Genomic DNA, 26,155 nt, shown 5'->3' with positions numbered 1-26,155 from the left:
TAAGAGTAGATCTAACATAATTAAGCGGAGTTGATTGCACGCCTAGAGATAGGGTGACATAAATTTGCTGGATTAGGGTGAAACCTAATAAGAGAATCCATAGACCAAGTTAATGCAACACTAGGGGTTTTAATTAGAAAGAGATTTCAATTAATCAACCTAGGGTTAGATGTTGTTAGCCTCAAGAGAGATAATAATATAACTTAGGGATTTCTACGGATCGAGTCAAGTGAATAAATCGTCAGATTCAGAGTCAATAACGAGTGAAGTCTAGGTGGATTTTTCCCTTAGGTATTGTCCAAATCATTCAGTTTTCCCAAAAGTTATTTCCCAACTTTACTTTTTGTGCATTCTTAGTTTAGTAATTGGTTTAGATAAAACAAACCCCTTTATTTTTAGGCTAGATAATAAAAAGAAAGTTAATACTAGTACTTTTAGTTCCTTTGGGTTTGACATCCCAGTCTTGCCATAAGCTATACTACTGTTCGATAAGGTGCGCTTGCCTTTGTCATGATAATAGTTAGTTTTCAAGAACGGGAATTCATAAATTATAAAACTTATCACGAATTTACATCACATCAGGTTGATATCAAACATGATATTTATTTACATGTAGGGGTACTGTCATATCATGGCGTTAACAAAACAAACATTACTTACTACTTCTTCAATCATGCAGAAATAATTGCAATGCATGAGGCAGGTTGAGAGTGTGTTTGGCTAAGGTTATTGACCCAACGTATCTAGAATATATGTAATTTGCCTTTATAAGAAAAGATGTCAACTATCTTATATGAAGATAATGCAACATGTATAGCTCAATTGAAGGGTGGTTACATCAAAGGTGATAAAACGAAACATATTTCACCAAAATTATTATTTACCCATGATCTTGAGAAAATAGGTGATATAAATGTTTAACAAATTCATTCTAGTGATAATTTAGCATATCTTTTTATTAACGTATTGCCAACGTCAACATTTGGAAGACTATTACACAATACTGAAATACGTTGACTCAAAGATGTAATGTAATGTTGCCATCAGGGGGAGTCTAAAAACAAGTCGTACTCTTTTCCTTTAACCAATGTTTTGTCCCATTGGGTTTTCCTGGTAAAGGTTTTTAATGAGGCAGCTTGTAATAGAAGATTGTGTACTCTTTTTTCTTCATTAGGTTTTTTATTCCACAGGGTTTTTCCTAATAAGGTTTTAACAATGCACATTATCTACCAGTGGACATCCAATGGGGAGTGTTATGAATATCTTATTAAGTGGATGTCCATCATGATCAAGATAAAGTTTTGATGTACTTTAAAATCTAATAGTTATTAGAATTAGATATCTATTTTTTTTTATACTTCTTATGCCTATAAATAGAGACTCTGATGAAGTATTTTAAATCATCACTTTGATCAATAAAGTACATTCTTTATTGCTTTCATATTTTTTTGTTCTTTGTTCTTTATTCTCTTTGTCTCTCCTTATTTTATAACAAAAAGCATCTTATTTAGTAATGATTTATCTCAAAAGTATTTTTTATCTAAAAAATGTTTCTTACAAACAATGCTAAACTGGTCATGTTAACGCTATTTAAAAAAATTATGAATATATTAAAAATTTAACAAATTGTATTATCAAATATATGTGTTGACTGTAAAAACTAGACATACGACAACTAAAGGAGAATTTGTAAAGGGAAAAATTATTTTTTTGTCCTTTTAATATAAATTTTAGTGGTATTTTGTAAGTTATATTTTTATAATAAATCCTTTTAAATTTTTTATATTCAATATTTCAAGTTATAATTTTATATAATAAGTCATAGTAAATTTTAGAACAGTTTTTAAAGAAATCCTTTTAAGTTTTTCACTATTTTTGTAAATTAAATACACTATTAAAATTGAAATTGATATATATATTTTTTTAACAAAAATTGAAATTGACATATAAACATATAAATAAGGTAAGAATAAATTATTTAATGATCATAATATTTAAATTTAGTTAATAATCTACATTAACTTATTAATAATTAAAATTAAGTGAGAAATTATATTTAAATATATATTTTTTCATAAACTACTATTATAATATTTATATTTTAGAAATAATTTCAAAAAAATATTTATTTAATCATATTTTTAAAATTAAACATATATATTATTATATTTTAATTTCATAACAATATTATTAACCAACTCTTACAAAATTTATGAATTTTTTTAAAAAATAATTAAATGTAATTTAACTAATACTAGATAAAGAAAACTAGTAATGATATATTATACTATAAGGGAGGGATTAACTTACACTAGTGTTAAACTGAAGTGGTTTTACACCGTTCCATAACTTTTTGTACGCTTAATATTTTAACAATCCAATTGTAATACCCCTAACCCACATCCGTCGTCTAAATAGGGTTTCAAAACATTACCAATCAAACAAGCATAATTTTAAGCATTTCATATCATACAATATTCAATATCTAATCCAATCAAACTCATACATATTGTCCCTTATTTGAGTCATCGAGGCCTAAAATATGTGTTAGAAATAAGTCGGGACTAATTCAGAAACTCAAAGAATTTTTCAAAAAATATTAAAATTTTCAAAGCTGCAGGGTTTACATGGCCGTATGGTCAAGCCGTGTGACTCACATGGTTAGGAGGAACACCCGTGTCTCAAGCCGTGTGGGTAGTCGAAATAGAGACACACGGTTGTGTCCTAGCTCGTGTCTATACCCATGTAACTCTCTGACTTAGGTCACATGGCCAAGCCACACGTTCGTGTGCCAAAATTTTGTGCCCTTTTGAAATGGCCTGGCACGCCCGTGTGCTAGCCGTGTGTCTCACACGGTCCTATCACACGCCAGTATGTCTAGCCGTGTGGACTCAAAATGTGCCTTAAACAACCAGTTTACCATTCCTTGCAAGCTTGGACACTAAGCAACTCAAAAATCAATAGTTCAACCAATTCAAAAATGTCAAAACAATCATCCTAGGTGCCTAACCAATGTACCCTCAATTATATCATCAAATCATATCATCAAAATATCATTCAAGTCCAAATTATAAACATACCTAAGTTAATCTATTTTACCAAACTTATGAACACTTAAACACCGAATTAACATGCCATAATAAAACTTCAAAAACAACACATGTATATATATACCAAACCAATATTAAACTTTTAACTTCATTTACATTCAATCCACAAAATAACTATTAATTAGACACCCTAGGTACATGCCGACACAAAAGGAAAATCATCACCACGTTTGAGTTCGGGATCGTTGTTGGATGTTGAATCAATTATCAAAATTAAGTACCTAACCTGCGCACAGAAAACAAAACCGTATGCTGAGTAAAAATCAGCGGTATTTCTATAATCCGAATATTTAAATATAAGAAGTTACAAATGTACAATTGAAATATAAACACTTATTAATATTTAAACATTACAACAACCATATCATATTTCATTTGTTTCACAATATCGCAATCCTCATATTTGCTATATAAATAGCTTTTCCCAATTTATTTCACATTTCATTACACAATTGTATTTTCCATTCTATATTCAATTCATGAGTATATAACATATATATTCCATGTATTTGCAACATATTTCAAAATCTATTTTCAATTCACTATTTCACTTTCATTTTTCAGACCATTCCATTTCAATATCAATCATAAAACTTCATTATTCATTTACTTCTATTAATACGACTCAGACTCAGACTCGGACGGATACATAGATCCAACCAAAACACACCACTTTGGCACCCAGTGCCTTATCGGATAATTCGAAGTAATAAACTGACACCCAGTGTCTCATTGACTCAAAGTCAAAGAAATCCCTAAACTCTTCCAGTCCTATGGCATGCCATCTATATCTGACTTAGTCTGATTCAATTAATAGGGTTTAATTTCAAAATTGAAAAATAATTTGTAATAGGCCCAATTCGACTGGCCCATCATAAACCAAAATAAAGATAAAAAACAAAAAAAAACAAAAAGCAATAAACAGCCCAAAATAAACTAATGTCCATTTACAAATTATTTAACATATAACAGCCCAATTATTAAATTAAACCCAAACCCCTTAATTTAGACCTAACCCAATTACAGAAAATGACCCAAAAGAACTATACCCAAAAACCCTAGCCAGATTATGTCCTATCGTACTGGATGTGATGTTTTATACCTTTGAAACGAGAAGGTTTTGACGACCAGCTTAAACCACTCAAATGTTTTAAAAGGAACCATATTTTAAATTTTTTTTGAAAAATCCTAGACATAAAGACAACAATTAATCAATCTGGTACCAGTTTTTGGGCGTAGTGAGGGTGCTAACCCTTCCTCATACGTAACCGGCTCCCGAACCCATTTTTAAATTTACGTGGACCAAAATTGATTTAAATGAAAAAAAATGTTTTATTAGGTGATCCAATCACACCGAAACAAAAAGATTGGTGGCGACTTCACATTTGGTTTTAAAAAGTCGATCCCCTTTTTTTTCAAATAAAAAATGGTTTCGACAGCTTGGCGACTCCACTAGGGACTGAACAAGAGAGTCAGGGCACAAAATTGATTATCTGCTGTCCTTTTGTTTAAATTGGAAATTTAATTTGAAAATCATGATTTTTTATTGCATTTATTTGTATGAGTGTTGCGGTCCAAGTCTTGTGGAATAATATTGCATTGCATTGCATGACCGTAGTGGTTATACCTTTAAGTGGGAGTGAGAAGCTATGTCTTCGTGAGGTTTTCACCTCCGTATGGGCTAGTGGATTACTTCCGGGATACATCCGTACCTATGATTTCTTGAGATTTTCATCTCCGCATGGTCATAGGGAAATGTATTCCCCTAAACCAAACTCGATCCATATGAGCCTATAATGGGTGAGGATTGAGGAATCTACTAGTTCAGATACCTTCTCTTTAGAATCGAGCCACATATAGTGAACCCTAAAAGCCTTCTTTAGGTGGAGCTAGGTTAAACTTTAGTAGTTGCCCTTATATGTGTTTTGATTATCTTTGTTTTGCTTGTATTTTATTATTTATATTTGATACTGACTTGTTGTGTTATGTTTTGATTGTGTTTTTCATAACATTGCATACTAAAGGAAGTGTTGATTCGTATTTGATTACTAAGTTAGAAGATTTAACATGGAGAATGAATTTCTTGATAAAGTTGAGGATAATGCGACCGTCCGTACATGGTCAGAGAAGTTACAATCAGAGAAAGGGGATAGCCTGGCAGAAGTGGATTTGGTGCCTACCGTGGAGGAATATAATACCCTGCTGAGGTGTCCAAAAGTTCAAGTCAGAAAAGCTTATGCTAAGGTTTTTAACGGTCCAACTTTTGCGAAGAAATTGATGACTATTTTGGGGATGAGAGAGCCTTGGGTCACTGCTCGAATTCAACAAAAGAGGGATAGTAAATGTATTCATTGAGAAAATTTGAGAGATTTGGTCTTAACACATCTAGATGAAAGGAAAAGGGTCGATATCGTCACTTTAAGTATCTATGGATTGGTGATTTTTCCTAAGGCTTTAAATCATGCGGATGAGGCAGTCGCTGATTTATTCGATCGTCTTGAGAAGGGGATCGCACCGATACTTGGAATACTGGCTGAGACGTTCAGATCCTTAAGCATGTGTTAGAAGGCAGGCGAGGGGAGATTTATTGGATGTGCACAGCTGTTGATGGTATGGTTTCATGGGTATTTTTTGAAAGTAAACAGGGTTTCTTACCGGGTCTTTTCTGAAAGCTATTCCCCATTAAAAGAGAAAGCAGTTATGAAAAGGAGAGATGATATTTCAGAGGAGAACTGGATGGAAATTCTCCAAAATCTCAAGGAGCAGGACATAGAGTGGTGAGCTTTTTGGATGGTTCTTGATGAGATCCTATATCAATGCGGGAATTTTGATTGGGTGCCATTGTCAGAAATTTGGGGAGCTACTGGGTATACTCCATTGCTTGCATTAAGGCAGTATAAATTGAGGCAGTTTGTACCCACAACTTATGGGCTGGCTCAGTGTGAATTCCTATATAAAGGTGACCACTATAAGAAGAAATTTCAAGAGCTATCTGATACTTGGAAGCAAACTCGCTGGATGAAGAGGCTGGTTGTTGGTTCCATGGTGACACCTGAATACAATAGATGGTTTAGAAAAAGGGTCAATGACAATATTCCTAGACCAAGTGCAGAAAGCACCCGACCAATGGAGGAACAATTACAAGTCATCCCGTCAGAGTTGGAAATTATAAAGCAAGACTTTGAGAAGAAGAGTTCTGAGCTTGAGAAAAAGATTGAGCAGTTAGAGGAAGAAAAGATGCATCTGAGATTACATGTGGAGGTTCAGAAGTCAGAGGCAGAAAAGTTACAGAAAAGGAAGAACGAAGTCGAGGAGGATTTGGAAGGTTTAAAGACAGATTATAAGAAGTTGTGCCTGTCAGTGAGAACTGTTGGGTTAGGTAAAACTTCAGAACAATGGCGTCAGGAAATTTGAGAAGAAAAGACTAAGGCTGATAAATGGGAGAAGCGATTCCAAGAAGCTCAAGCTCTGAATGAGGCCTTGGAGAAAAGTCTGTCAGAGAGCAAAAATGAACAAGATGAATTAAGGGCCAGAGTAGCGGAACTTGAGAGATCTCTATGTCTATACTGGAATCGCAATTCTGTGATAGAGTTGAGAGCAAGCTTAAGCAAGATCGAAGAGATGAAAGGGAAAATAGAAGAATTAGAGACGACATTGCAAAGTTGTGAAATGAGGATCGAGTTCTTGGAGGCAAATGAGGAATAATGGAAAGGTCAGCTTCATCGCTCTTAAGACCAAGTTAGAAGCAGGGATTACATCATGGGAGAAGCTGTAACACAAATTTGAGAAGTAGCTGATTACTTGCAGTTTTTGGCAGTACAAGCAGACGTATTAAGTGTGAAGTATGAGTTGGAGTCAGATAGGGGACAAGAACTATCTTCGCTGCTTAGAAAAATTAAGGCTCTGAGCATTAGGGCGAAATCTTATTTGTAACTCAGTTTTATGTAAAGAATATTGTTTTCTAGTAAAGTTTTCTAAATGGAATTGAATCAGAATTAATGCCTCATTTGCATTCATGCATTTGCATTACATTACATCATATGCATTAAAGGCCATAACAAGATTCTAATTAATTAAAAATTATTTCGATAATCTGGAAACCAGCAAAAACACACCAAATACGCATCCCTACGATACAAGGAAAAAGAACAAGTCAATGGACAAAAGACTTGAAAATTTAGAGCAAATGAAAAAGGATATGCAAGAACAAATGCAGTCACAGATGTAAGAGCAGCTAGTTAAGATTCAGCAAGAGATGAAAGATCAAATGATAGAGTCCCAAAGAGAGATGATGAGTCAGTTGTCCCAATTGTTGATGGGAAGAATGGATAAGGGAAAGGTTCCTATGGATAATGTTGGGGAAAATAATGAAGACCCTCAATATCCTCCTGGTTTCACTCCTATATATGTGTAGATACAACCTAAGATTAATTTGCAGAAACCATCTATTACGATCAGGCTTCAGCAGTTTTAGGCTGGAGTTTCAGTACCAATGAATTTTCAAGCTGGCTCAGGTTTTAATCCTGGTAACAATTCGAATAATCTAATGGTGCCTTATTTGGATGAAGTTGCGAAAGAGGAAAAGGCAAGGATAGAATCACAGAGACAGTTGGAGGAGCGGTGTAAATGGCTGAAGGAAAAGATCAGGGCAATGGAAGGTATTGATAGAGATCTTGGAGTTGATGCAAAAGATTTGAGTTTGGTCCCAAACTTAGTACTTCCATACAAGTTCAAGATACCAAAATTCGAAAAGTACAATGGAACGAGCTATCCTGAAGCTCATATCACTATGTTTTGCAGAAGAATGACTGGGTATGTTAATAACGATCAATTGTTGATTCATTGCTTCCAAGACAGTTTGGTGGGAGTAGCAGCTAAGTGGTACAATCAGTTGAGTTGAAGCAAAATTAGTTCATGGAGAGATCTAGCACAGGTGTTCATGAAGTAGTACAGTCATGTAACGAATATAACCCCTGATAGAATTACTCTGCAGAATGTGAAAAAGAAACCAAACGTAAGTTTTAAGCAGTATGCACAGAGATGGAGGGAAGTGTCCATTCAGATTCAGCCGCCACTCTTGGAGAAGAAAACTACAATGCTCTTTATTAATACCTTAAAAGCTCCGTTCAGAACTCACATGTTGGGAAGTGCCACAAGGAGTTTTGCAAATGTGGTCATGACAGGAGAAATGATTGAGAATGCTATAAGAAATGGAAGGATAGATGCAGGAGAAAGTGCTAAAAGATCTGCTCCACGGAAAAAGGAAAATGAGGTGAACAATGCAAACATGGGGTATTCAAAGTCTGTTACTGTAAGTTAACCAAAGGCGATGACTTCTGGTTAAGGCTCATCAATGTAGGAATCTGGAACAAAGCAAAATAATGAGAAACTTCAATTTACTCCAATCCCCATGACCTATAAACCTCTGTTCCCTAAATGGTACGATGCCAATGCTCAATGTGAGTATCATACTGGGATCGCAGGGCATTCAATAGAAAATTGCACTACTTTTAAGAAGCTGGTTGAGAGGTTTATTCAGATGGGCATTGTGAAGTTCAATAATGCGCCTAGCGCAGAAAATCCGTTACCTAATCATACTAACAGTGGGGTAAACGTGATAGATGGAAGTATTGGAAAAAGAATCAAGATAGATATTATGGAAGTAAAAACTCCTTTAAAATTGGTCTGGAAGGAGATGGTAAAACATGGGTTAGTTGTGTCGAATTTAGAAGGAGATGATGGTGAGATAGAGAATTAAGAGGGACATGGAATTCAGGAATGTACAGAGTTCAGAGATGTTATCCAAGGCCTAATGGATAAAATAGAATTTTCTGAAGAGGTTAAGGAGGAAAGTTATATATGAGCGTCAGAATCTACAATGAATGTCCCAAAGGTCAATTATCCTATGGTTATTATTTCATGTTCCAAGAATGAAGCAGTAATTCAGATGACACCGAAGATCATCATTCAGAAACCAGCAGTTTTCCCTTACAAGGATAACAAAAGGGTCCCTTGGAACTATGATTGTAATGTGACGGTTCTGGGAAAAGAGAGTTTGGCCAATAAGAATCAAAATATAGGTTCTCACACACGCAGTGGAAGACGATATAGTTTGATAAATACTCGAGTGGAGTCTATAAAAGGAAAAGATTTGATGGTCAAACAAAAGTGGGGAAAAGCAGTTGAACCTGAGGTGCCTGTTAATGAACCGGTGAAAGAAGAAGAAGCTAAAGAATTCCTGAAATTTCTGAAGTATAGTGAGTACAATGTGGTGGAACAGTTGCATAAACAACTAGCTCGGATATCTATATTAGCTTTGCTTCTAAGCTTAGAAGTACATCGAAGTGCATTGATGAAAGTGCTAAATGAGACATATGTGACCAATGATATTTCTGTCAACAAGTTGGATCGGTTGGTGAACAACATAAGTGCTGATAACTTTATCTTCTTCAATGATGATGAGATACCACCAGGAGGGATGGGGTCTACTAAAGCTTTGCATATAACTACCAGATGTAAAGGATATACATTGCCAAGGGTTCTGGTTGACAATGGGACAGCATTGAATGTATTGCCCTTGTCCACGTTAAACTGGTTACCTGTGGATAGCTCACACATGAAGGGATGTCAGAATATAGTGCGAGCATTTGATGGCACGGAAAGGAAAGTCATGGGAAGAATAGAAATACATTTGCTGATTGGCCCAACTACGTATGAGGTAGACTTCTTAGTAATGGATATTAAGCCCTTTTACAACTATTTGTTGGGGAGACCTTGGATACATTCGGTAGGGGCAGTGCCTTTGTCATTACATTAGAAGTTAAAACTAGTATCAGACGGGCGGTTGGTGATGATAAATGCTAAAGAGGACATTATTGTAGCTGTAAGCAGTGACACACCATATTTAGAGGCAGATGATGAAGCTATTGAGTGTTCTTTTCGATATTTGGAGTTTGTGAATGCAAATCACTGAGAGAAGTAGAATTCTGGAGCCGAAAATGTCTAATACTATGATGATGGGTTTACAGTTGATCGTAGGACGTGGAGCTTTACCAGGAAAGGGACTTGGGAGATGTCTCCAGGGAAGAATTGCGATTCCGATGCTGAAAGACAAGCATGATCATTTTGGTTTGGGGTTCATGCCAGATGCAAAACAAAGGAAAAGGGAACTGGAAAGAAGGCAGGAAAGAAGAAGAGCACGTGTGAGTGGTGGAGAAATTAAGTGGGAACCCATAATAATACCTCACATTTCTAGGAATTTTGTATCGGGAGGAATCATTTATCCTGAGTGAGGGATGCTAGAGAAAGAAAACGTGGAAGGAGAACTGGAAAATGTGCACATCAATGCCATATTTGAAAAGACAATTGAAGAGGGGATTTCGTCCGATATTCGTCCATATGAGCTTGGGAGTATTCTAGACAATTGGACTGTAAAAGACCTTTCTGTAGCTTTTAGAGCTTATTCAGAGTAATGTTCGAAACAAACTTGTTATTTTAAGCCTAGAGACAATAAGGATTTCTTTGTGAAATAGGCTCATGTTCAAACATCATTATTTCAATGAAATACAATTTTTGCTATCATTTTGAGCAAACATTCTTTTATTCTGTTTACAAGCAATTGTGTTATTTTTCCATTTAAATAATCATCTTGATTTTTTTTTCAATCATTCTTTTATTTCATTCACAAACATACCATACAAAATAAAAATTATCAAATTCATTCATTCTTTGTATATTTTTTGTACCTATAATAGGTCCATAGATATCAATATCATGAGTGACGCTATTACTGACTCAGAATCGCTATTTGAACAAGACATGTGTTTAGAAGGATCTCAGGACTTTGAAGATGACAGAGACTGTGATTTATCTCTGGACTTGTTAAGGATGGTAGAACAAGAGGAAAAGAAAATTTCACCTTATAAAGAAGTAGTGGACATGGTAACTTTGGAATAGGGGAAAGTTGTAAAAATTGGAACATGCATAACTGAAGAAACAAAGCGAGACCTTGTTGGGTTGCTTTAGGAATTCAAAGATGTTTTTACATGGTTATACCAGGATATGCCTGGTTTAAGCACTGATATTGTAGTACATCGTCTTCCCATACAAGAAGATTGTAAGCCAGCACAGCAAAAACTTCGAAGAATGAGGTCAGATATTGTTTTAAAAATAAAAGAGGAAGTCAAAAAGTAATTTGATGCTGGATTCCTTCAGGCGATCAAATACTCAGAATGGGTAGCCAATGTTGTGCCTGTCCCCAAGAAAGACGGCAAGGTGCGAATGTGTGTGGATTATAGAGATCTAAATAAGGCTAGCCCAAAGGACGATTTCCCCATTGCCTCACATTGATATACTAGTGGACAATACGGCTGGCTACTCATTATTTTCCTTCATGGATGGTTTCTCGGGGTACAATCAGATAAAGATGCATCCTGAGGACATGGGAAAGACTACTTTCATAACCTTGTAGGGCACGTTCTGTTACAAGGTGATGCCATTTGGATTAAAGAATGCTCGAGCAACATATCAAAGGGCCATGGTAACGTTATTTCATGATATGATGCACAAGGAGATTGAAGTCTATGTTGATGATATGATAGCCAAATCTCGAACTGAAAAGGAACACATCCAAGTGTTGAGAAAGTTGTTCATGAAATTGAGAAGATTTCAGCTAAAGCTTAATCCAACCAAGTGTATCTTCGGGGCTAGATCCGGAAAGCTATTGGGCTTTGTAGTCAGTGAGAGAGGAATTGAGATTGATTCAGACAAAGTCTGGGCTATACAAGAGTTGTCTCCACTACGCACTCAAAAAGAAGTTTGAGGTTTCCTGAGAAGACTAAATTACATTGCTCGGTTTATTTCTCAATTAACAGAGAAATGCGACCCCATATTTCGTCTTCTTAAAAAGCATAACCTAGGAGAATGGGATGATGAATGCCAGTGAGCTTTTGATAAAGTTAAAAAATATTTTTCGAGTCCTCCAGTGTTATCACCTCCCAGTTCAGACAGGCCGTTGATATTGTATTTAACCATGTTTGGTAATTCTACAGGATGTGTGCTTGGTCAACATGATGAATTAGGAAGAAAAGAAAGGGTGATATATTACCTCAGTAAGAAATTCACTGAGTGTGAATTGAGATATTCGCCAATTGAAAATTTGTGTTGTGCTTTGGTTTGGATAGCTCAGAGGTTGAGGCAATACATGTTGTACCATATGAATTGGTTAATTTCAAAGTTGGACCCTCTAAAGTATATGTTGGAGTCAAATGCCTTGAATGGGAGGATGGCTAGGTGGCAAATTTTGCTTTTTGAATTCGACATATTCTACGTGAGTCAAAAAGTAGTGAAAGGGAGTGCAATAGCAGATTTTCTGGCCAGTCGAGCTTTAGAAGATTATGAGCCCTTGAATTTTGATTTCTCTAATGAAGAGATAGTGTATGTGGTAGCTACTGAAGAGGACACTACAAAAGATTACTCTTGGAAATTGAATTTTAATGGAGCCTTGAACGCTGTGGGTAATGGGATTGGAGCGGCATTGGTGTCTCTGGGTGGAGACCATTATCCATTCACATGTAAATTGGATTTTGATTGTATGAATAATATGGCAGAATATAAAGCATGTATCATGGGGCTTCGAGCAGCTGTAGAGCGCAAGATCAAGTCACTGGAAGTATATAGAGATTCTACGCTGGTAATTTACCAGCTTCGAGGTGAATGAGAGACAAGAGATTCAAAATTAATCAATTACAGAAGGTTGGTGTTGGGGTTAGTTAAAGAGTTTGATGAAATTACCTTCAATTATCTCCCGCGTGATGAAAATCAAATGGCAGATGCTTTGGCTACTTTGGCTTCCATGATCAAAGTAGGCAGACAAGAAGATGTGAAGCCCATTCAGATGAGTATTTATGAGGTTCCGTCTTATTGTTATAATATAGAGGAAGAAGAGAGAGATGATCATCCTTGGTATCAGGATATATTGCGATATGTGTGAAATCGTGAATATCTAGATCAAGCCACGGAGAATGACAAAAGGACGTTAAGAAGGACCGCCTGTGATTATGTTTTAAATGGGGAGATCCTGTACAAAAAAAGAAGGGATCAGGTACTTTTGAGATGTGTGGATGCTGTGGAGTCCAAGAAAATCTTGGAAGAAATGCACGAAGGTGTTTGTGGAACACACGCTAATGGGTTCACAATGGCAAGACAAATTATGAGGTTTGAATATTATTGGTCGACTATGGAGGGAGACTGTATCAATTATGCTAAGAAATGTCACAAATGTCAAATTTATGGTGATAAGATTCATGTACCTCCCTCGCCTTTGCATGTTATGACTTCTCCATGGCCATTTCCGTGTGGGGCATGGATGTCATAGGACCAATATCACCAAATGTGTCAAATGGGCATCATTTCATCATTATAGTCATTGATTATTTTACCAAATGGGTGGAGGCTGCTTCATATGCCAATGTAACTAAATCGGCAGTCAGCAGATTTTTAAAGAAGAAAATCATACGTCGATATGAGATGCCTGAAAGGATCATATCCGATAATACATTAAATTTGAACAAAAGCACAATAGCAGAGGTCTGTAGTTAGTTTAAGATCAGACACCATAATTCATGACCATATCGTCCAAAAATGAATGGGGCAGTAGAAGCAGCCAATAAAAATATCAAGAAGATTGTGGGAAAAATGACTGAAACTTACAGAGATTGGCATGAGAAGTTGTCATTTGCCCTCTATACTTATCGAACATCTGTCAGAACTTCTACTGGGGGAACACCTTTCTCATTGGTTTATGGAATAGAAGCAGTTCTACCCATTGAGGTAGAGATACCTTCTTTGTGAGTTTTTTCAGAATTGAAGTTAGATGAAGCAGAATGGATACAGTCTCGAAATGATCAATTGAATTTGATTGAAGAAAAGAGACTAAGGGCTATCCGACATGGTCAGATGTATCAAAAAAGAATAATGCAGGCTTATGACAAAAATGTTCGCCCAAGAGAATTTCATGAAGGAGATTTGGTTTTGAAAAAGATTCTTCCTATACAAAAGAATTTCAGAGGAAAATGGATTCCAAATTGGGAGAGGCCTTATGTGGTGAAGAAAGCTTTCTCTGGAGGAGCATTAATCCTAGCTGAAATGGATGGAAAAAACTTGTCTAATCCAGTAAACTCGGATTCAGTTAAAAAGTATTACACTTAATGAGGGAAAGAAGCCAAAGTGAAAACCCGCAAAGGCACTTTAAGATTTTCTTAAAGAAAAAGGAAAAAGGAGCCAAGGTGAAAACTCGCAAATAGCGCCTTGAAACCAAAGGGGATTTGAGTTGAAAACCCGAAAAGGGAGGCTCAAATGTTGATCCAAAGTGGGAAGGCGGTGATCTTGCTATACTTGAATTAACAAGGAAAGGAGTATGTTGCATATTGGGGTATTGACAGAGTACTTCTGATCTCCTAAACACATGACAAGTTTGAATTGGTCTTTAAGAAGTTTGTACAGAGAAGCTCAGTTTGCGATATCAAGGGTACCTAGTCTTCATTTTATTTCCAATAAATTAGCTATCTTTAAATTATGCTTTCTTTTTCAAGATATACAGTCCCAAATCAATGACTATTTTTGTTCTTTTGATGATTTATTCACTTTGAGCTCAAGTTTAATTCCATTCTTATCCATTATAATTTGATTGCAAGCATGTTGCATTAACATAATGATGAATGAACTAGTAATTTTTTCACAAAAGAAGTTTCGCATATTACTCTAAGAATTTCTAGATAATACAAGAATCTAAAACAGGACTATTGTTTAGAATGCACTAAAGTTCAAGGACATACTTGAATAAATCGCCTTTTTAGATTTTTGAGCAAAAGGTCAAGATATGGTGTTGGTGATACAATTTTGAAAAGTGATCAATACAAAAAGGAATTATTCTCGAGAAAGGGGAAATGATATTTTGTATCCTTGCAAATATTAAACGTGCACATCTGGCTATGACACCTGAGGGGTGAGGTAGCAAATCGAACAGATGAAAGTTCAAATATAGGTTTCAATGTTTTTATCTCAGAACGAATAGTGGAAGAGATGTTGGAATTATAGTGAGGCAAGCTTGCTGAGCAGAATACGATTGTTGTTTTGTTGAGATGATAGTTGAGAGAATACGTCAACGACAACATACTGATGAACAATGAGTGATGATGCCTTAAATTTTAAAATGGAATTATTCACATTTCTGCATATATCATTATACCACATTTAGTTAGGAGCATTGAATTCATTTCAATCATATCATCCTAATTATTTGGCATAAACATGCGCATATAAAATGGAGTCTACAGGACACGTTCCCTAGAGGGCAGTGCAGCGACATTGGTGAAGTTAGATATTATCTCCCTGAAGTTGCAGTGGAGTAGATCGAAGATGGCGAATCTTATCTCCATGTATCGGCAATAGAGCAGATTTAAGCCCCAAGTCTTATCTCTCTGGGGTAGTAAGAGAGTAGGTTGAAAATTGAGTCATATCTTCCTGAGGTAGCAAGGAAGCAGACTGAAGATTGAAGATCTTATCCTTAAACAATAGCAGAGTAGATCGAAGATGGCGAATCTTATCTCCATGTATCGGTAATGGAGCAGATTTAAGCCCCAAGCCTTATCTCTCTGAGGTAGCAAAAGAGCAGGTTGAAGATTGAGTTTTATCTTCCTGAGGTAGCAAAGAAGCAGACTTAAGATTGAAGATCTTATCTCCCTAAACAGTAGCGGAGCAGATCGAAGATGGTGAATCTTATCTCCATGTATCAGCAATGGAGCAAATTTAAGCCCCAAGCCTTATCTCTCTGAGGTAGCAAGAGAGCGGGTTGAAGATTGAGTCTTATCTTCCTAAGGTAGCAAGGAATCAGACTGAGAATTGAAGATCTTATCTCCCTAAACAGTAGCGGAGCAGATCGAAGATGGTGAATCTTATCTCCATGTATCGGCAATAGAGCAGATTTAAAGTACCACTGGCCTTATCTTTTTGAGGAAGCAAGAGAGCAGATTGGCAATTGTAGTCTTATCTTCCCAAGGTAACAAGGAAACAGATTGATTGTAGATCTCATCCCTTTAAGAAAACAAATCGAAATCGACAATTTTTAGTGGAGTATATCTCTAAAGATGGTGAGACTGATTGAGATTACTTGAAGAAGAAGAGCGTCAAAGAGAACAAGATTCAACAAAATCGGGCAGAATTGGACCTTTTAAAGTCTTTGCTCTATTCTCATTACACGACAATGAGCAAAGAGGGGCAGCTGTAATAGGCCCAATTCGTCCGGCCCATCATAAACCAAAATAAAGATAAAAAACCAAAATAAAGAAAACAAAAAGCAATAAACAACCCAAAATAAACTAATGTCCATTTACAGATTATTTAACATATAACAGCCCAATTATTAAATTAAACCCAAACCCCTTAATTTAGACCTAACCCAATTACAGAAAATGACCCAAAAGAACTATACCCAAAATCCCTAGCCCGATTTACAAAAGGCCCAAACCCGAAAGGACCCAAAAGGAATCTCAGCAGCCGAGAGCACCAGAAGCTTCTGGAACATGCCAGAACAGTGCCAGGGGGTCGGGCTTCCACGAGCGGTTCTCCCGCACGGCCTCTTTCACGCGCGCATCTCCTCGCTCCTCTGTACGGCCATACCTGCAACAGAATACACGAGAAGAAAGCAGACTAATAGAATAACAGAAATGACAGCCAGAAAATACGATTTTCATTCTTTTTTCCCTTTTATTTATTTTTTAAATTCGGCTATAAAAAGCCATTGATGTAATATGTAAAAATCTACGCCCGCACTATACACATACTAAATAGAAAATTAAAGGGAATTTCTGAGAAGGTGATCTCCGTTTTTAAAACCTCTTTAATATTTTATTGATTTTATTATTTATTTCCTTCGTTTTTTTTATCATTTACATTTAAAAAACAAATGCGAAATGAGAAAGGGGATTATACCTTGTGGTTTGGCCATCGGTTCTCTTTTGCTTCGCCAAAATCGAAGCTTAAGGGGAATTTCGAGGCTACAAAACAATACTAGAAGCCCATGAACATTGAACACGTTCGTGGTGGCGGTTTGGTGTTTAAGGAAAGAAATTTAGGGTTTGGCTGAAAGAGGGGAAGGCTTTAGGTCATTTCAGCCAAATGGTTTCGTTTTAGGCCTTATATAAGGCCAAATACGGCGACGTTTTGAGCTTGGTTCCTTAGCTCTAAAACGGTGTCGTCTAAGAGTCAACCCGACCCGATCCGACCCCACGCCCCTAGGATCCGCGCGTTTCTGCGGAGAGGGGATAATTTCACATAAGGTCGTCCCCTTTTGGACAAGTCTGTAATTGTGCCTTATTCGATTTCCTTTGTTTTTTTAAATTTGGCTCTATAATTTGCACGCGTTTTCATTTTACTCTGCTACTCAGCGCTGCGTTTTGGGACTTGGATTATTTCCAGTTCTAGTCCCTATACATTTGCGCGCATTGCATATTGGTTTTTTATTGTTTTATTTGTAAATTATCCCTTTTGTTTAATTTAATTTTAATTAAGTTTTTTTTGGAATTTTCTTTATTTCATAGTTATTTTTTAATTCTTGATTACTTATTTGTATATTTTGAACTACCTTGGTAATTGTTTTTTATGATTGTAAATTTGTTTTTGTCATATCATCTTCACATTTTGTATATATGTTTTTTTATATAAATGTTTGTTTCATATTGTTGTGTATATAATATTCATAATAAAGATAATTTTAGTCAATGTATATTATTAATGTTATGTTATTTCATACATATAACGGTTTTTGATTCAATCCATATATTTTAACATATATTTTTGTTATTCTAATATGGTTTGTATACATGTTTTATATATTATTTAAATTATTCTTATATATACATATATAAATATTTGATCTATAGACATCATCAAATCCATGTATTTTATACATATAGTTTTCTTTGTATGCATAATTATGTTTTAAAATCTGTTACATCTATAATTTATGATAAAATTAATTTAATCTTATAATTATTAATTTCATGCTATTCTTTACAAATAATTACTTCTAAATCTATTTATGTATGGATATGTTTTGTAAACCTATTATGTATATTTCTAAAATTTATATTTTATTATATATTCCTGCTATTTTCTCGTATTTTATATATTATTAAAATTTCCTTAGGTGTATGTATTTTTACCAATGTTTTTAACACTTTGTATATTATTTGGTTTAAAAATATTCATTCTATAATATATTTTAATGGTTACATATATATCTCTAATCTGTTTTCACAAATAATTTCAAAATCATTAATTCATCAATTCATATATCATATATTATGTGTTCATCATTTTAAATTTGTCTTATACATATTATTTTGTGATTTTCATTTTGTTTTGTATATTTTGTATTTGATTGTGTTGTATTAGGCTATGTATATTATTGTTGTATATTATTTTCGTTTTTATATTACTATTATATTGATTGTTCTTCATCCATGCTTGGAAAATTGGTTATATTTTTCTTAGATTAGTTATATTTAATTGTTTGTTTTGTTAGTTGATTAAATAAGTTATATTATCTTCAATCATCAAGTATCATATTTTTATGCATGTATATTATCCCATGCTAATTATTTTTCTTTTGGTTTACAAAATGTTGCTTTCTAATTCCCAACTCTTTAAAATTAACCATTCCATTGAGTTTCAAATAAAATTAATATGTTTTGAGTTTACAAATCTTTTAAAAAAATCCTAAAATAAGGCAATATTCAGTATTTAGAAATTCGAGAAATCGTGCCCTACTGTGCTGGGTTCCGATTTTTCGTTGGACTAAATATTTAGACACCCTTTTGTAACTTTTGACTTAAGAGCTTTTGGAAGTCAAAACTCAATCGTGTTCTCAAAAGTATAAAGGATCATGTCCTATCGTGCTCGATGTGATGCTTTATACCTTTGAAACGAGAAGGTTTTGACGACCAGCTTAAACCACTCAAATGTTTTAAAAAGAACCATGTTTTAAATTTTTTTTGAAAAACCCTAGACATAAAGACAGCAATTAATCAATCTGGTACCAGTTTTTGGGCGTAGCGAGGGTACTAACCCTTCCTCATACGTAATTGGCTCCCGAATCTATTTTTAAATTTACGTGGACTAAAATTGATTTAAATGAAACAAAATGTTTTATTAGGTGATCCAATCACATCGAAACAAAAACATTGGTGGCGACTCCACATTTGGTTTTAAAAAGTCGATCCCCGTTTTTATTTTCAAATAAAAAATAGTTTCGACATAATTAATATCCAATATCAATTTTTTATATGATCACATATACATATAAATTCAATTCAATATCAATACATTCAATATATATATCTACCAATTCAGTTCATTCAATCAACTATAAAAATATTAATTACTCACCTCAATACTTACCATTTACTTTAAATAAAAATTTCAACAATTAATAACTAGCTTCGGATTATAGAAATACAAACCAGAAATTCTGAGCTATTCCTTATCGACTTTAACTTTCCCCTTTTTAGTCGAGGATTCCGGTACGACATTAGTTACGGAATTAAAACAATTAGAGTTCATCAATACAACACAACGCAATTCAATTTCATATTGAATATTTCAATTTTTACTCAATATTTGCCTAAATTTTAATTTTGTCCCTAAACCGAGACTAACTTTTATTCTTCACATTTAATTCTTTATTTTTATGCAAATTCCATTTTAGACTAAGTTCAACTCCCTATTTTCACATAAATTCCTAAATTTCAAATTTTTCACAATTTAGTCCCTATTACACAAAATTTTATTTTTGTTCTACAATTTAATCCTTTTTCATTTCTAGCTTAAAAATCTATCAATTTAATCCCTAATACTAAAATTATTGAACATTATCAACACCTAAAAACTCAAGAATTTCTAAAATTTTGACATAGGTCAGGTCGTATTTAACACCAAGATTTCAAAAACATAAAAATTACAAGAAAAAAAAGGACTAAATTAACTAACCAATTAAGCTTTGAACAATTTAAAACCCTAACTTGTGTCTTTCTCCTTTTCTTTCCTTATTAGTTCTTTTTCCTTTCTGTTTCGTTCTATCTTGTTTCTTTTTCTATTTATTTTTCTTTTATTTAATTTTTTTATTATATAATATATTACTATAATACATATACTTAAATGTTACATAGATTTTTACTTATGCCGCCTCATTTTAAAAAATGGCATAATTCTTCTTTAGTCCCTTTAATATTTATTTAATCTATAATTCAACTTTTACCCTATATGCAATTTAGTCCTTTTACCTAATTACTTTTAATTCATGCAAATTCACTTACTTAAAATCAAATTAACTACACAACTAACTTTGTAAATATTTAAAATATTTACGAGACATTTTTACGAGAATAGAGTCTTGGAAATACACTTTTCGACACACCTGACTATCAGGTTGTTACACCAACCATCATATTTCATGCATCATTCATATAGATCATGCATGTCAAATTTGACGTAAATTAAAAAATTTTAACTATTTCCTTTATGTAAAAAATTTTGAACCATTCAATAAATATTAATATTGTAACACCTCATTACCCAACTTGATCGCTAGGTTCGAGTTACAAGGTAGCACATTCGTTGCCGAAGCAACTATAGTCAAATCACCTCGTTACCCATTCAATACATATTAATATTGTAACACCTCGTTACCCAACCTGATCGCTGGGTCCGAGTTATAAGGTGGCACATTCGTTGCCGGAGCAACTACATCAAATCATATTTATTTATTTTCTTATCTTTTCATTGTTTAATTGAGTTTATTTTAATCTATAAATTTATATTTTTCATTGTTCTTCGTAAAGCAAACCTGACATAAATATATTTGTTATAAAAATATTATAGTGTAATTTCCTTTTAACAATTGAAATTTATTTTATAATAAAAAATATTTTGTAATAACGAATGATATATATAAACTTAATAATAAATATTTCTAATTAAAACTTAATTTAAATTACATATATTACATATATGAGAGTACATATTGACACATTAGAGTTGTAAGGGATAAATGAAGCTAAGCATTATTTAAACAAATACTCAGATTTATATGATTAAATATTTATATTTTTATATTAAGTTAAAATATGTCATAAGTCATTGTACTCTTTGTAAATTAGAAATTTAGTTCATATACTTTTATTTTTGGGTCTCACCTCATTCGTTGACTTTATGTGATCTAATCTTTCTATCAAGCATACCTTTCATTATATTATAAAGTAGGGGCCCATGAATTTATTCTCTTTTTTTTTTTAGTGATTAGCCCTTAAATCTAATTGAATCTAAAAAGAATACAGGATATAAAAAATAAGAATCCACTTTGAATTCGAATGAAATATATATTATTGTTATATTGATATTGTTATTGTTCCAGATCCCTCAATTGATCAAATTCGAAGCAATTGCCTTCTTTTGATAACTGCCCGAAAAAGCCACTTCGAATAATAAAGATTGTTCAATTTAGGTTTTGAGAAGAAGGAGTACCCTGTCTATATCAAGATCGCAATCAAATATGTTGAAAATTTTTATGGGTTATCTAAACTATATATAGTCTAGAGTCTAGCAATAATTGAAAAAAGAATAGGAAAAATGTTATGTTGATAAAAAATGAGTGACAAAAAAAGACAGAAAAATTATCATTACATTTATCATTATGTTATAAGAAAGAAACCACTTGTTTAGTTCTTTAGTTCTTAAGGAGCACAAAAGAAATGATAGAAGGGGATGGGCCAGTTGAGAAAAGAAAAGTAGAGAAAACTTACAAGATATGATATATATGTATCTAACGTATCAACTCCAAATATTGAAACTAAAAAGCAAAAGTCTTTATTTCGAAATACTTCGATATATGAGATGAGTCCAATATTTCAATTTCTTGCTTATTTTGTTACTGAATTAAGTTGAATGGTTTTGCATGTACAGACTGTAACACCCCTAACCTGTATCCATCGTCGTAACAGTGTTATGGAGCATTATCGGAATATACAGATCAAATATAGACATTTCATATTATTTAGCATTCATGTCAGAAATTATTTATAAAGTCCCTTATATGAGCTATCGAGGCCCAATACATGCATTAGAAACAAGTCGGGACTAAACTGGGTACTCAGAGAATTTTTCGAGAAATTTCAAAAAAATTTCTAGGTGCAGGGGACACATGCCCCTGTGGTCAGGCTGTGTGGCTCACACGGCCAATAGACACACTTGTGTCTCAGGCCATGTGGGCATTCGAAATAGGGCACATGGCCGTTTCCCAGCTCGTGTCCGTACCCGTGTAACTCTCTGACTTAGGCACACGGCCAAGTCACATGCCTAAGTGTAGGGGTCACACGGCTAAGCCACATGCCCGTATGCCAGACCATGTGATCAATTCTGAGCATTCTGTTTTGAAATTTTAAAGATGCAGGGGACACACGGCCAAGACACACGTCCGTGTCTCTGCCCGTGTGGATGAAAATAGGTCATTTCCAAGGCCACTTTTCTTACCCAAATTGTCATCCATCTACATCAATACTTTAACACGATCTCAAGCCATATCAAAGCACTTAAATCAAACCAAAATCATGTCTTAAACTTGACATATTACACATACAACCAATGTGCCTTTAGGCACCCCAATAGATAATATATTATTATGTCATTCCAAAACATATACTTACCTAGATACCAAATGCATTTATGCATAATCAAATTTATACTTCAAACATATACTACCATATATATCAAAACATGACCATTACAAGCCATTCCAATACCAAATCACAACCAATACACATATATGCCATCATTTGGCCAAACTTAGTTTATACATGCCATTATACCCAAAAGAAATTTTGCTATTTATACCGAAGTGAGCTGAAGGATAGTGTGATGTTGCTCCAACCAGCTTCCAACCTTTATGAGCTTCCGAGTACTTTAAAATAGAGGAAATAAAACAGAGTAAGCATTTAATGCTTAGTAAATTCGTATAACGGGAAATTAACTTACTATTCATTTACATTTAAGGTAAGCATATAAAGTACATCCAAAGCAATTTGGTCAATTGCCTAAACACATATCCTCATCAAGCATGTCAATCATGTAATTCACATGAATATCAAGAAACATGTATGAGCTCATCAATATTCAATTTCCACATACATGTATTTATCATTTCAAGTATCCATAAACATGAACATATCATATTTTTATATTTCAAGTATTACTCATAGTAATTCATCTTGAATTCATATCATTTCATTTTGGAACTTTACCCGTTGAATCATTTAAAATATCGATGGATACAAGGTGGTACACATGAGGTGCACGAATCTGAAATTCATCAATTCATATTTGAGAGTGCTCGTTTAAGCACATAATTGGGGAGTCTTCTCTCGAGCCATATAGCGGGAAGCTTATCCGGGCTATATAACAGGAAGCTCATGCGAGCCAATAACAGTAGCTCCGAAGAGCCATTAACGGGAAGCTCCGAAGAGCCATTAACGGGAAGCTCCGAAGAGCCATTAACTAGAAGCTCCGAGTAGCCATTAACGAGAAGCTCCGAAGAGCTATTAACGGGAAGCTCACAAAGAGCCTTTAATCGGGAAGCTCACGAAGAGCCATATAACAGGACGCTCATAAGAGTTGTGGTATGTGTACAACACATGCAGAGTCACAACCAATCAGGATGCTCCGAAAAGCTATTAACAGGAAGCTCGCAAGAACCATATAATGGGAAGCTCGAGAGGGCTATTAACGTGATCCTCATGAGAGCTAATAATGAGACGCTCTTTTAAGCTGCAGTGTGTCCGCAACATATACAGGACCACAACCAATTTGGGAACCCTGTATCCATCGAATTTCATTTATCCAAACGGGACTTATTATTTATCGAGTATTATCGGATATGTGATTAATTTCATACATATGGAAATTTACACAATTCACACACACAACATTCAATTCAAGCATATAAATATACAATTTAGTTACACGAACTTACCTCAACAATGTTCGTGAACTTGTATGCTACTAATCCATTACTTTTTCTTTATCTCGATCTAGCTCCGTATTTAGTCTATCCGGATCTGTATGAGTAAATTTAGCTCAATTTAATACAATTAATATTCAATTCAATTCAATTCACATCTTAGGTAAAATTACCATTTTGCCCTTATACTTTTAATTAATGACGATTTCGTCCCTAGGCTCGGAAAATAAAATTCATGCAATTTAATCCTTATTCCAAGCCTAACCGATTTTTACATGTAACATTAACAACCCATGTATTTCATAAAATTTAGAATTTTTCTATGAATTTTACATATTTACAATTTAGTCCCTAAATCACAATTTCATCAAAATTCACTTGACAAAAGTTGTTTATCTATCAACAACCTTTCATTTTATACCATAAATTTTCATAATTCATGCATATTCATCCATGGAAAAACCCTATTACTTTTATAACTTTACAAATTAATCCCCGAGATAGGTAGATTAAGCTATTACAATCTCGGAAATATAAAAATTACTAAAAACGAGACAAGATTACTTACCCAATTAGCCAAATAAGATTGCTTGAGTTCTTTTCTCTTAGCTAGGGTTTCCATGTATTTTGATTTGGGAAAGATGATGACAAGATGATATTAGATTTTTATCATCTTTAATTATTTCTATTTCCAATTTAGTCCTTTTGTTTATTTAATTTTCCATGGATGAATCATCAAACTTATCTACTAACTCCTCTTAATGGTCTATTTGCCATACAAGGATCTCCAATTTTGAATTCCATAGCTATTTGATCCTTTTAGCTACTAGAATTCAACTTTTGCATTTTATGCAATTTGGTCCTTTTATCAATTAATCACGTAAACGGTAAAATTTTCTTAATAAAATTTTTATATGATATTCTTATCATAATGCAGACTATAATATAATATCAAAATAAATTTTCTTTCGGACTCGGATTTGTAGTCTCGAAACTACTATTACGATTTCACTAAAAACGGGTTGTTACACAAACGCATAAAAAACTATTTTTGTGGAAGAAAAATAGTTTTTTTTATGAATCTTCTATATACGTTCGCTTTGGTTTGAATGGGCATTATTTTGCTATAGAAAAAAAAAGGATTCTTGGATTGAGCTTTTTCCTCCTAAAGAGAAAGCTTTTATTTTGCAATTCATTTCAAAAGACTTCAATCGGTACACGCAAAAAACTTTTGGTCCTACTTTTTAGGTATCAAAATTCAAGTTCAACTGTTAATATTTTTAAAAATATTTTGTTAAATTTATGTTTATTATAATGTCAATTTTTAGTTACATGAATACCAAGTATTTTTTTTTTAATGTGACATCAACAAAATTGATAAAAAAAATTAACAATGTTAGCAATTGGACTTTGATATTTAAATCTGAAAAGTAGAGGGACTAAATTCTTGAAAATAAAAGTACATGGACTAAATTCTAAATTTGTGAAGAGTACATAGACTTATGACATAATTTCACATTTATACTACAAAACATTTATTATTAAAATATTAATTTTGTATATTTTTCAATAATGTATAGAGAATATTATTTAAAATTATTATTTTTAAAATTAATTATTAAAATAAAATTGAGATATTAAATAATTTATTAAAATAATAATTTATATTAATGTTTTAGATATAGATAATTAAATATGTATATTTAATAATATTAAAAATTATAATATTTTATATTAATATTTAATTAATATTAAATATTTTAAAAATAAAAAAAATTATTATTAATATAATAATATTAAGTTGGAGTTAAGTTAATTTTTATTTAAAAATAAAATCACACGTAAATGAGTTCTTTTCTTAAGAATGACTTATACTTTTAAAAAGGGTAAGTTATTTTATAAGAAAAATGATTTATTTTTTGATGATCTGTAAGTCATTTTCCGTTGATCATGCTGTTTTCTATCAAACAAACACAAG

This window comes from Gossypium hirsutum, chromosome A08, assembly GCF_007990345.1.
Source record: "Gossypium hirsutum isolate 1008001.06 chromosome A08, Gossypium_hirsutum_v2.1, whole genome shotgun sequence".
Lineage (NCBI taxonomy): Eukaryota > Viridiplantae > Streptophyta > Magnoliopsida > Malvales > Malvaceae > Gossypium > Gossypium hirsutum.
The sequence above is the reverse complement of the archived record's forward strand: the minus strand, read 5'-3'. Positions refer to the sequence as shown.